Below are 13,838 nucleotides of genomic sequence, written 5' to 3'. Positions count from 1 at the left end.
ATGTGAAGAAGTGTTTTTTTGTTGGATGCACCTCTGTTGGGACGTAATTTCACAGTTTAGGGCAGGGTTAAGGAAGCTTTCACTGCCGGTAGGCAGGATCAAATATATATAAAAATAAAAAAAATGTCCAGTAGCACCTTAGAAGCCAACTAAGTTTGTTCTTGGTATAAGCTTTCGTGTGCATGCACACTTCTTCAGATACACAGTTTTTTTCAGCGACTCCAGTTGAGAGTGGTAAATGGTTTGTCTTTCCTTGTGAAACTCTTGCCAAGCTGGGTGATTCCTTGTAGAGTTGTCCAGTACAGAGAGTTCCTCCTTTATTTGCTTCTGTTTAGAGTTTGGAACGTGATAAGATGTTTGAGCAGCTTCTTTGAGAAAGTGTGGCATAGTTTCTTTGCATATTCAGTAGGACAGGTGGATTGTAGAAGGTTCTTAATTCTAAGACCCTTAGGTATAGTGTCCATGTTCTTGCATTTAGTCAGAAAGGAGATATCAGATATCAGCGAGTTTCTTTGTGAGGTTGATGGACTTCCTTTTTTTTTAATAATAATTTTTATTAAGGATTTTACATTACAAAAAATGAAAGAAAAAAAGAAGAAAAAAAACCAAACAAAAATTGTTAAAAACAATCAATCTTTCCATCTCCTTATTTTTCATTTACTTCTTTCTCGGACCTCCTCATACCACCCTTTTTTGTATTCCAAATCAAATTATTAATTCAACAATTTCTTTCCCTCTTTTTACTACCCAGATCTTATTCTTAAATTATTACAATCTTAGATTTTTACTTATATAAACCATTTTTTTCATATTCTTTTAACCCATCACAGCTAGAAACCACTTAGTTCCAATCCAACATTATTCTAAAATTCCTTAATTTTACAATATCTCAGTAAATAGTCTTTAAATTTCTTCCAATCTTCCTCCACTGACTCTTCTCCCTGGTCTCGAATCCTGCCGGTCATTTCCGCCAATTCCATATAGCCCATCACCTTCATCTGCCATTCTTCCAAAGTGGGTAGATCTTGTGTCTTCCAATATTTTGCGATAAGTATTCTTGCTGCTGTTGTGGCATACATAAAGAAAGTTCTATCCTTCTTTAACACCGGTTGGTCAACTATGCCCAGGAGAAAGGCCTCTGGTTTCTTCAAAGGGGTATATTTAAATACCTTTTTCAGTTCATTATATATCATCTCCCAGAAAGCCTTAATCCTTGGGCATGTCCACCAGAGGTGAAAGAATGTGCCTTCATTTTCCTTACATTTCCAACATTTATTATCGGGCAAATGATAGATTTTTGCAAGCTTGACTGGGGTCATGTACCACCTGTAAATCATTTTCATAATATTCTCTCTTAGGGCATTACATGCCATGAATTTCATACCGGTGTTCCACAACTGTTCCCGTTCTGCAAACATGATATTATGTCCAACATCTTGTGCCCATTTTATCATAGGTGAGGTTGATGGACTTCCATTTCATGCGGCTCAATGTGGTGCCCTCCATGGTTCTAGATTCAGGTAGGTAGTGTGACGCAGTCAAAATATATTTAAAAAATTTTAAAAAAATGTCCAGTAGCACCTTAAAGACCAACTAAGTTTGTTCTTGGTACAGTGGTACCTCGGGTTAAGAACTTAATTTGTTCTGGAGGTCCGTTCTTAACCTGAAACTGTTCTTAACCTGAGGTACCATTTTAGCTAATGGGGCCTCCCGCTGCCAGCGTACCACCGCCACGCGATTTCTGTTCTCATCCTGAAGCAAGGTTTTTAACCCAAGGTACTATTTCTGGGTTGGTGGAGTCTGTAACCTGAAGTGTCTGTAACCTGAAGCATCTGTAACCCGAGGTACCACTGTATAAGCTTTTGTGTGCATGCACACTTCTTCAGCAGGCAAGATCTTCATCTTCCCAGCTCTGGTGGGCCAAATCTGACTGTCAGCTGATGTCACTATTCTGTCTCACTATCTGTGATGCTCCCAATTCTGGCCCAGCTAAGCATTCCACGTGGATACCATGTTTGATGAGTAATCAAGTCATTGAGAAATCAGCGGGGTTGTATTATCCCTGTCCATACACTAGGTCAACCAAAACCTTTCCAGTTCTTAGACCAACCTTAAAACCAAATCAAAAAGAATGTAAATAATCTGTTTCATCCAAGGACATGCTAACTACATGTACCAAATCTTGCCATGGATAGGACTAAGAAACTCTTCCTTAGTTAGGTTTACTGTCTGTCCTATTACAGTAGTGCCTTGGTTCTCAAACTTAATCCATTCTGGGAGTCCGTTTGACTCCCAAAGCCATTCGAAAACCAAGGCGCAGCTTCTGATTGGCTGCAGGAGCTTCCTGCATTCAAGCGGAAGCTGTGTTGGACGTTTGGCTTCCAAAAAATGTTCACAAACTGGAACACTTACTTCTGAGTTTGTGGCGTTTGGGAGCTGATTTGTTCGGCAACTAAGCCGTTCGGGCACCAAGGTTTGACCTTACTTAGGTTTTGGGTGTGCATCACAACTTTCTACATCCTGGCAACAACTATAAATTGTAGGATTGCTGCTACTCCAGTTTTACAGATGGAGAAGGTTCGGCTGAGAATGGCTTGCCACCTCCTGCCCCCAACCCCACCCTTCCTCCCGCTTATTTAACAACCATCAGAGAAACACAGATTTGCAGGTGGAGCTTTTTTATGAACCGAGTATTTTTTTTAAATAAAGGAGCAACTTGAAAATATTGCTTAGACATTTTTAAAACCATGTTATTTGTATGCTGGGAAATAGTTCACTCCTTTGATTCCTGCATTTCAGACTGTTTCAAGAGGAAATGAGCTCTCTTCTTTTCCTATTTTTTTGGTAGCAAATGGCAATCCCTTTCAAAACGCCAGCCCAGGGCACCGTTTGCAAGCTGTGATTTGCACCCAGCAACTCCTCAAGCTCTGCCTGCATCCCCTGGATCAGGCCAGTTTTCAGCTTGCCCTGGCTTAGCATGCAGTGTGGCCCACGTGCAAATAGCTCGTTTTTGCTGATGAATGGGGTCTGTCTTAAAAGGCAAACAGTGGACGGCACAAACTAATTATCTGATCAGCTCAGGCAAGACCTTCATTCCTTCCCATACCCCCTGCCCACCCCTTTCTTCTCTCTTTGTGAATCATGACGCCTGGCAGTTACCTACATGAAACCTTCCATTCCTCTCCCTCTCCCAGACAATTAGCAAAGTGTTTGGTCTTCTGGTTTGGATGAATAATTAATTTGCCCACTTTGTGAATGATTCATAGGCCATATGCTAGGGTGGCAGGATGTGTGTGTGTGTGTGTGTGTGTGTGTGTGTGTGTGTGTGAGACAGAGAGAGAGAGAGAGAGAGAGAGAGAGAGAGAGAGCGCCCTTGTGCACAGAGCACTATTGTTCTCCTTCCACCAAATGGAAGAAGGGTAGAGCAATGGTACTTTGGGTTGCCAACATCTTTGCCTCCCCCTGCACCAATCTCTTTAACAATAGCTTGATCAGCAGACATTAGCATGTGATAATGCTTATCTGCTATGCCTTGGGCAGTTTTGCCTGTTGAATCCCACAGATCAAACTGCTGCAGTTGCTTTCCTTCTGTTTGTAAGCTTGCCACTTGCCTCAGTGGTGTGTTTCTGGGCGGGTGTCTCCTATCCACTCGAGGTGAATTTGGCTGCACTCCTCAAGTGCTTAGAATAGACAAGCTAAACCCACAATTCCCCATTCCAACTCATTTTTTAATTCTCTGTTTTATTATTTACTATAAGGGACAGCCCTGTACTGCCTGGGAATTCAAAGAAACAAAAAGAGAGAGAGTGATGTTTGAACAGATAGCATAATTTGTGAGTTTGTAGACTGTGTGTACACACATACGTGCACAAGCCAGGGCTCTAATCTGACCCAGGGAACATCTAGTTTGCCCCCCAACTATTTTGTGTGGGTGAGAGGGTTGTTAATGTTTAATTATGGCATCTGGCATCTAACACAGATACCTCCTCCTCTACCATGGTAACCCTTTCACCAAGTTGGGCAGAAATGCCTTCAGAGCCCCTCTAGATCGGTGCTGGTTGGAACCGTCAGGCCATATTCGGCAAAGTCAAGTCAAACTAGACAACAGTAACTTCTAATCAGTGCAGTTTTGGACCCTTAGCACCAAACTGGGCAAACTCGTGCCAAAGTCACGTTTTGGTCCGCTATTTTGATTCAGAATAGTGCCTGGCATTCAAACGTAGAAGAAGGCCACCATCTCCCCTCAGAGAGACCCATGCCGATAACTTCAGAGGCATCCAAATTGGTGAGTATCATCTCATCAAATATTGCAATAGTATCTTCAAAGCTGTCCAAACTGCCACAAGTTGGGCCTGTCACACTGTCATAGCCCCGTCTGAGTCCTGTTGCTGAGCAAGCAAGGGCTAGGAGTCTCTGAGGAACACTTGCCTGAGCGCAGAATCCACATACAAAGTTAAATAGTCCAGAGGTCGGGGAATTCAGATGATCACAGTCAAGTGTCTAGATGGAGACCAGGAAGCAGCAACGTCGGACCACGAACCACAGCATCTGATGGTTGCTGAGAGCTCTGTTTAAAATGACCGAAGCCAGCTGGTTCTCACCAGTGCCTTCTCCTACTGTCCTTGGAAACTGCAGGTAGAGTCATTCATTCCTCCTTCTACCCATTCTGGCTGCTGTTCAGCAGGTGAAGCTGATTCATGACCCATGACACACACCAACTTTGGCGATTCTCTGCCAAATGGAGCACCGATATCTTCAGAGGCATGCAAAGCAGTGCAGCTTAGCCTGTTACACCAAAAATCAGGCACAGCCATACCAAAGTTATGTTTGGGATTACCATCTTGATCCGAAATGGTGGCAATCAGGCCAACATCGATGGAAGCTTCTGCCCCCACCCCCAAACCTCGGAAATTTGTGTCCTATAATAGGCAAAAGTGTGTAACAACAATTGTGTGTAACAACTGGGGATTGGGGAAGACTAGAAGAGTCACCTGAATTGAATGAACTGTATGCACACAAAGTATGTTCCTGGAAGTCTGGATATCTGATCCAGGCCAGCCATGCACAATTGTGGCTTCAAGTGTGTGAATGACATCTGTGTACAACCATGGCGCTTCTAGTGGCTGGTGCCCATCAAGGTTGGCATGGCAGAATGCAGGGAGTCCAAACAGTTGGTGGAGCCAAAGCCAAGTTTATGGGATACTAATGTATCGCATTAATGTAATGTAATGTAATGTACATTAAAGTAATGTAATGGACACGGGTGGTGCTGTGGTCTAAACCACAGAGCCTAGGGCTTGCCGATCGGAAGTTTGGCAGTTCGAATCCCCGCGACGGGGTGAGCTCCCGTTGCTCAGTCCCAGCTCCTGCCAACCTAGCAGTTTGAAAGCATGTCAAAATGCAAGTAGATAAATAGGTACCACTCCGGTGGGAAGGTAAATGGTGTTTCCATGCACTGCTCTGGTTCGCCAGAAGCAGCTTAGTCATGCTGCCCACATGACCTGGAAAAACTGTCTATGGAAAACGTCGGCAAGATGACCAAGATGAACACTGCAACCCCAGAGTCGTTCGCGACAGGACTTAACTGTCAGGGGTCCTTTACCTTTTAAAAAAATGTATCTCTAATGCATGGGTAGGCAAACTAAAGCCCGGGGGCCAGATCCGGCCCAATTGCCTGCTAAATCCAGCCCGTGGACGGTCCAGGAATCAGCATGTTTACATGAGTAGAATGTGTGCTTTTATTTAAGATGCATCTCTGGGTTATTTGGGGGGGGTAGGATTTTTTTCATTTCCCCCCCAAACTATAATCTGGCCCACCACAAGGTCTGAGGGACAGTAGACCGGCCCCCTGCTGAAAAAGTTTGCTGACCCATGCTCTAATGGATCAACCTCCACTGCTTTGTGTGTTGGGGGCATTACACAATGTAACAAGCGGCTTCCATATTGATACCCATCTAAAAGGGCCCTGTTTTGTAGGAATTGGGCAACTTGTGAACTGGCCTTGAGGCTCTCGTGTAGAAGGGTAGAAAGCAAATGTGAAAACTCATTAAATAAGATGCAAAATGAGAGATCGGGATTGGGGGAAGGGATCTCTCTTCGTTTTCACAGCTCCAGTCACAGCTCAAACAGAACTGTTAATATTCTTTTTCTTATTTAAAAAAAAGCAAAAAAAAAAACCTGCTAGAAAAGGTGAGATCTGCTGACACAGTTGCAGCATCACACGTCTTGGATAGAGGTGTTGAAAACTCTCCTGTAAGAAGGGATTTAATGTTGCAGGATGTTACCTGAATTCAAACTTTTCAGGGTGCAAAGAATGTTTGATATTATTATGGGGCTTTTGTTTTGGGTCATATCCAAACTTCCCAAACCCCACAGTTGAAAGCTGGCCTTGCCATATATGTGTTGCCTCTGTGGTATTCTGTGGTACAGCATTCATTATTTCTGCCTGCCATACTTTTTGTCATCAAACTGTATTTCTACAATGTGTTTATATTTACGGGTGTATTCATTTGTGATACTGGAATGCGTGGAATTCTTGGGAATTCTTTCTAGTGTTGGGGCAATTGTTTTGGTTTCCTTTGATGTTCCACCCCAACTTTCACTAAACTGGTGCCCCCACTTGATGTTTTGTGCAGACTGGAGCTGATAGGAGGTTTGTTTTTTTAAAAAGCAGGAGCACACCAGAGCACAGTTCCAGCACCTCTCAGGTGGGTGCCATTAAGGACCGGCGCTCCCCTCCCCCTTGGCTTTACGTACTTCTGAGAAGGATGGTCTCTTCTCTTCCTTGTTCCCAATGTAGATCTTTATTCTTCACCTTGTTACTGGCCCTGGTCCCAGTTTCCCTGCTCCCCGAGTCCTGTCTAGTCAAATTGTGTAGGATCAATTCCAATCTGTTACCTTCGAGGATGTGGACAGGCTGCTTGGACAAGTGAAACCGACCACCTGTCTTCTTGTATCCTTGCCCATCCTGAGTTATAAAAGTGAGCCAGGCAGAACTGGGTGATGGGCTCTGTGGGGTGGTGAACGCTTCGCTCTGTGAGGGAGTCTTCCCAGACCTGCTTAAAGAAGCACTTATGAAACCGCTTCTTAAAAAGTCATCTTTGGACCCGGCCATCATGGCCAACGACCACCCAGTCTCAAATCTTCCATTCTGGGGCAAGATGATTGAGCGGGTGGTTGCTGAACAACTCTAGGCACACCTGGAGGATGCGGACCATTTGGATCCCTTCCAATCAGGATTCAGGCCTCATCATGGGACTGAAGCTGCCTTGGTCATGGGCTAGAGACAGAGGTGAAAGTTGTTTCCTGGTCTTTCTGGATCTCAGCTGCCTTTGATACCATAGATTATGACATTCTTCTGGACTGTCTAGAAAAGAGGGGATCTGAGGGAACTGTTATACAGTGGTTCTGCTTCTTCCTCCTTGGCCATGTTCAGAAAGTGGTGTTGGGGGATGAGTGTTCAGGCCCCTGGGATCTCACTTGTGGGGTGCCTCAGGGTTCCATCCTCTCCTCCATGCTTTCTAACATCTATATGAAGTTGCTGGGAAGATCATTGGGGGGTTGGGCTGGGTGTCCACCAGTATGCGGATGATACCCAGCTCTAGCTCTCTTTTAAATCAGAACCAGTGAAGGCAGTGAAGGTCCTGTGTGAGTGCCTGGAGTTGGCTGGAGGATGGATGGTGGCTAACAGATTGAGGTTGAATCCCAACAAGACAGAAATTCATTTCTTGGGAAATGGGGCAGGTGGGTGTGGGGGACTCCCTGGTAATGAATGGGGTAACTGTGCACCTGAAGGACCAGGTGCGCAGCATTGGAGTCATTTGGGACTCACAGCTGTCCATGGAGGCACAGGTCAATTCTGTGTCCAGGGCAGCTGTCTACCAGCTCTATCTGGTATGCAGGCTGAGACCCTATCTGCCCACAGACTGTCTTGCCAGAGTGCTACATGCTCTAGTTATCTCCTGCTTGGACTACTGCAATGTGCTCTACATAGGGCTACCTTTGAAGGTGACTCGGAAACTGCAACTAATCCAGAATGTGGCAGCTAGACTGGTGACTGGAAGTGGCCGCCGAGAGCATTTAACTGGTCTGAGAGATCTGAATTGGCTCCCAGTACGTTTCTGAGCACAATTCAAAGTGTTGGTGCTGACCTTTAAAGCCCTAAACGGCCTCGGTCCTGTATACCTGAAGGAACGTCTCCACCCCCATTGTTCAGCTCAGACATTGAGGTCCAGTGCTGAGGGCTGTCTGGCAGTTCCCTCACTGCGAGAAGTGATGTTACAGGGAACCAGGCAGAGGGCCTTCTCGGTAGAGGCGCCTGCCCTGTGGAACACCCTCTCATCAGATGTCTAGGCAATAAGCAACTATCTTACTTTTAAAAGACATCTGAAGGCAGCCCTGTTTAGGGAAGTTTTTAATGTTTAATGCTGTATTGTGTTTTTAATATTTGGTTGGGAGCCGGCCAGCGTGGCTGGGGAAACCCAGCCAGATGGGCGGGGTATAAATAATAAAAACAACTATTATTATTATTATTATTATTATTATTATTATTATTATTATTATTTTATTTAGTACCCCTAAACATTTTTTAAGGGGAAAAAAGCACTGGGTGTATATAAATTTCTCTCCCCACTCCTGTCCCCAGGTTCGAAAAGTTTATTTGCTGGGGGAAAGATTGAGAATTTCATATGCTGTTCACCACAACCCCAAGATCTAATTGAGAGTTGTGCTGGAGAGCTCCTTGAAAACATCAACTGGGTGTATAGCAGCTGCAACAGAGGCTGGAAGGAAAACTTCCAGTATTGTAATTCCCTTATACAGCTGGATGGTACAGCAGAAACTGAAATATCATGTACTGCTGTACTCCGTCTTTTCCTAAATGAAAACTAAAAATTACAAATAGAGAAGATACATGTCAAAATGAATTTAGACCCACAAAATATTGAACTTTTGGGGGATGGGGCCCTGCTGTTAAAAGTTCTGTTTCCGGAACTTCCTACCACATGCGAGGGAGATGACAGCAACAAAACATTATAAAATACAGTAAGTTTTCTCCAAATATGGCAACCGTATCCATGTATTGCAGCTTCTGAAAACCTCGTCCTCTTGGCTCTAATAAACATTCAGTCCCACAGGATTTCTTGGCATATGCTTGACTCATATGTCACTCTTTGCAACAATAATAATAATTCTCAAGTGGCAATCTTTTTTAGAATGGAGTTTGAGGAATGTGCATTTTGCTTTGCATTACTTCCCTGTTCTCTTGCTTAAAACATTTCAGCTCTGCTGCCATGGAGTGGTGGAATAACATAAGGCTTTAAGTGCCCAACGGAAGATATAAAATGAAGAGGGAAAGTGACCATTATGCAAGAGCCATTGGGCTGGAATTCGGAAGATTATGGGGGACAACTCGTTTAAAATGAATACATTTTGGAGAAATCTGGATAGGTGCTGTTTTAGCCACTATCCCAACAGTATTGCTGTAATTTTCGCTCTATAGGACACACTTTTCCCCCTCCAAAAATTAAGGGGAAATGTGTGTGCATCCTATGGAGCGAAAGGAGGCTCCTTGGCTTCAGCAATAGCAATGTGAATCCTCCGAAGCGCAGAAGGAGCGCTCCGTCCATGCTCCGGAGGCTTCGCGTTGCTTTTGCTGAAGCCTGGAGAGCGAGAGGGGTCGGTGCGCACCGACCCCTCTCTCTCTCCAGGCTTCAGGGATAGCCGCCTGAAGCCTTTGGAGCACACCGCGAGTTCCTGCTGCGCTCCGCAGGCTTCAGGTTCCTTTCGCTGAAACCAGGAGTGCAAGACTCTCCTTGTTTCAGCAGAGAGGGAGAGCTGCTCAGCGCCCCTTCAGCCAAGCGGGAGGAGAAATGGAAGGGGCTCCGTTTCTCCTGCCGCTTCGCTGATGGGGAGCTGAGCAGAGAGGGGGAGATTTTTTTTTACTTGTTCTCCCCCTCTAAAACAAGGTGCGTTCGATGGTTGGGTGTGTCCTATAGAGCGAAAAATATAGTAAATGGGGGCAGGGGACAGGATTTCTGCCCAGGACAGAATCCCTATATGGGTTGTTACAGCCACTTCATTTTAATTATAAATATTAATCTGTGGTTAAGCTATTTTCTGCCACATTTTGCTATTGTTTTATCTGGTTTAGACTCTGGTTGGATCACTAGTCAGGTTCATTTGTGGACATTAAAACAGGGCTGTGTGGAATCTACAACTCCATGGGAGCATTGAGAAAGTGCTATGTGCAATCGGGTACCGAACCGGCGCTTCATGAGAATCCGTTCTTATTTTGAAACAGTTTCTAGTCCAGAATTCCAAAAAGTATGAGATCAACAGGTCTTCTATGTGGTCAGTTCTACTCTTTGCTTCTCCCCAGGAGTAGCTGAAGAAGTAAAAAAAAAAAATAGGAAAAGGATGCAACATCACAATAAACATTAAAAAACCAGGCTTGCTTAATTTATACAATGCAATGTAGCACCATGGGATCAAGGGACTTCCAGTCCATGAAAAGGCTACTGTGTCCTGTTATTTATTTTGCAACATCTCATATTCTGAGACATGCGTCTTCTAATCATAGAAGCCCTATTTGACATCTCATGGCTAATGCTCACTGAATTATCTTCCATGAATTTGTGGTGTCCTCTTTTTAAAACGAGGGACACGGGTGGCGCTGTGGGTTAAGCCACAGAGCCTAGGACTTGCCGATCAGAAGCTTGGCGGTTCGAATCCCTGCAACAGAGTGAGCTCCCGTTGCTCGGTCCCTTCTCCTGCCAACCTAGCAGTTCGAAAGCATGTCAAAGTGCAAGTAGATAAATAGGTACCGCTCTGGTGGGAAGGTAAACAGCATTTCCGTGTGCTGCTCTGGTTCGCAGGAAGCGGCTCAGTCATGCTGACCACATGACCCGGATAATAAAGCCAATAAAGCGAGATGAGCACCACAACCTCAGAGTCGGTCACGACTGAACCTAATGGTCAGGTGTCCCTTTACCTTTACTCTTTAAAACAGTTTGCCAGGTGGAACAAGACCCCTTGCACATTGTCTTGTTGGTACTCCTGACCACCACCACCCCAATCCAATTTCGGGGAGAGGAGGGCAAAGTGGGAAAGATCCACTCCAGAAGTGGAAATCCTTGCCCTGGTATTTGACTGATCTGGGGCTTGTTAGGTGAATTCTTCCCAATGTGTCAAGATAAAATAGCCAAAGAAGGAAGTTTTGTAATTCTTTTTTTAAAAAAAATAACTGTGCATGAATAAAAGCATAGCCTAGTTCCATGTTCCTCATCTTCTCCCCTCCCTCCAACCTTGGTCTTTTCCATCTTTCTTTTTAGCATGTTTCTCTGCTGCTTCTGTTTTAATTGGCATTTTTGAAATAGATCTTAGTAGCTGTTTTCTATTTTGATTTCCTTCCTCTCTCGTTTTTTTCCTGAAGGAGTTACAATATATCTTTTTACCTACCTGACCTATAAAGATAAAATCCCCCCACTCTCTCTTTTAGTACGTATGATGAAAAAGCATGAGATCACTGAGATTTTTTTTATAGATCAAACCTAGCAGCATTTCCAAATTAAATCGGGTGGTGAGATGTAATTTTAATGTGGGCCTCTTATCTAAAAATAAGAAATATTTTTTCATTATTAATAGAACCAGCCTGTGTAAAGTGAGTTGGTTGTAACTGCTGGGTTCCTGTGGAATTACTGTCCAAATTGTGGGTGGATGGAACAGTGGTTAAGGATTCGCAGTACCCCTTAAGAGATTTTGCAAGTCTTTCTGTAATGTTTTGTTTTTCTTCAAACTTTTCAGACTTTTCTCCAGGGCGAAGATATCTAAATCCCAACATTTTGTTTTGGCTAATATTTAGCGCTAACTCTAATCTAGAGTCCTGTCAATTTTGGCCACCATCTTCAGTCACCCAGGGCGAAATCCAAAGGTTTAGGAATCACATTCAATATTGCCTAGGACTTCCATATGTCCTGGATTAGGCCCCACCCCAAAAAAGCCCCTCTAGATCTTCACTTTTTGAAATATGGCAACCCCAGTATTGCCACAACAAAACATATTTTAGGTTGGGTTTGTTAGGGTGTCTTGCAAGACCTTAACGATCTTGATTCTGGCAATGGTTTTGGTTTCATGATAATTTTTGTCGATTTATTGTCCTATTTTTTGTGGATTGTTGTTATGTGCACCACTTAGGCGTGGCGAGTTCCCGCCTCCCCCATGGAAATAAAGACACAGGACATAAGAATTCAGGTTAATGGGTCGAATTAGGCCACAACTTTGTTGATTACAGGAATTGAGCGGTGTTGGCTTAGGCATTGGTTCTAACAACTAACCGGCTTGATGGCCGGTAAGGGTTAACCAACAGTGGGAGGAGTCCTGCTGAGGCACGTCAACTAGGACCTCCCCCCGGTGTCACCGTGTGGGGGCGTGCCATGGGCCCACACCTCCTTAGGCTTAGGACAAGGCCACGCCCCCTGGAATCCTTTACCGGACTACCCTTTATTTGGGAGACGGTGATGGCACTCCTTCCCCTCCATTCATCTGCATGACAATAACAGTACCCCCACCAATGCCTACCGCCCATAGTGTGGAGTTGTGACGGTTTGCTACGAGGTAGGTGAAAACCAAATGGCCGGTGCCAATCTGCCATTTGGAAAAATTCCTACCAGGCCCCTTGACGGCGACCACCAAAGTTCATAGCAACATCAAAGAACCTAGCCTAAAGGGTAGGAAGGGTGGGAAAACCTGATCAGCTGCGGTGAGGGAAAGAGGAGGAGCCTCGGCTGCGGCAGACCTAAATAGGCAAGGCCACGCCCCCGGAGCCAGCCGATTGGCTGGCCCTGGGTATGACACGGCCGAGGATTCCCTCTGCTATTGCGTGGGCTGGAGCCAGCCCCTGTGAGTGTGGGGAAGGGGTGTGAAGCCCGCAACCCCCCCTCCTCCTTATCTCGGAAGTGGCTTTATGTGACCACTTAGGAATGTATAGAAATGTCTTGAATAAATAAAGGCAGTAGAGCAAGAATGACCGCTCCCCGCTTAAAATGGGGGGGGCGCCCTTTGCGTGGACGCGTGCAGCCCCTAGATCTGGAGCGGCTCCAACATCATAGGCTTGGCTTTGCCTTCCCCCAGGTGGGATACCTGGAGGTCTCCGCCTACCTCAGTCAGTTGTCCAATCCAACCTGGGGGAAGCGTTGCCAAGGAGACCAGGCCAGGTAGGGGAGGGATTACCTGCCCACACAATAGAGGGAGGATCTTACCTGGGAATCCTCACTTGGCTCCAGAGCTTCTCCCACCCTACCCACCCTCAGTTAATGTCTTATTTTGCAGGTTAATTTTTCCTCACAGGTTTTGCAGGTTAACTTTTCTTCACAGGTATGCAGGCGCTGCTACGTTAAGGTCGCTGTTAAAGGGCCGGAAAGGAATTTCCCTGCATTTGCAGTTTTTGCCTTTCCCGTAGCAAAACGTCACAAATTTGGCGGTATCAGGCCTTGGGCGGAATCCTTTTGTCCATCTTCCTCTTTGCGGCGGCGATACCAGGGTTCCCCGTTAAAGGGGTTTCTGAAGGGAGGCTTTGACCGTACGCCGAAAGGTCGTCATTGCTCTCCCCTGCGGCGGCAGCGTTACGGGGGCGGCTATCTCTGCTTGAACATATGTTCTCCAGAGCCGGCCCATCCCCCCCCATACACACTGGATAACCCTGATGCTCCCTAGGTCCCCGGCTGGGGTCTGGGGAGGGAGAACGCCCAATGCCTGAGCCAAGGTCTACCCACATTTGAAATTTAATAAAGTTGTGGCCAATTTAATCCCATAGCACGTTGTCTTGAGTCATTATTCCACAT

The 13,838-nt window shown here is 45.3% G+C and overlaps 1 protein-coding gene across 3 annotated transcripts in view; it reads left to right on the top strand.

Moving 5' to 3' along the window:
• The window catches only part of CACNA1E (calcium voltage-gated channel subunit alpha1 E), a 505,628-nt gene that overhangs the window by 227,888 nt on the left and 263,902 nt on the right, over positions 1-13,838 (top strand). The window lies entirely within an intron of this gene.

This window comes from Podarcis melisellensis (genome assembly GCF_964234715.1).
Source record: "Podarcis melisellensis genome assembly, chromosome: 6".
NCBI lineage: Eukaryota > Metazoa > Chordata > Lepidosauria > Squamata > Lacertidae > Podarcis > Podarcis melisellensis.
Note: the sequence above shows the minus strand (reverse complement) of the source record. Positions and strands in the feature narration are given on the sequence as shown.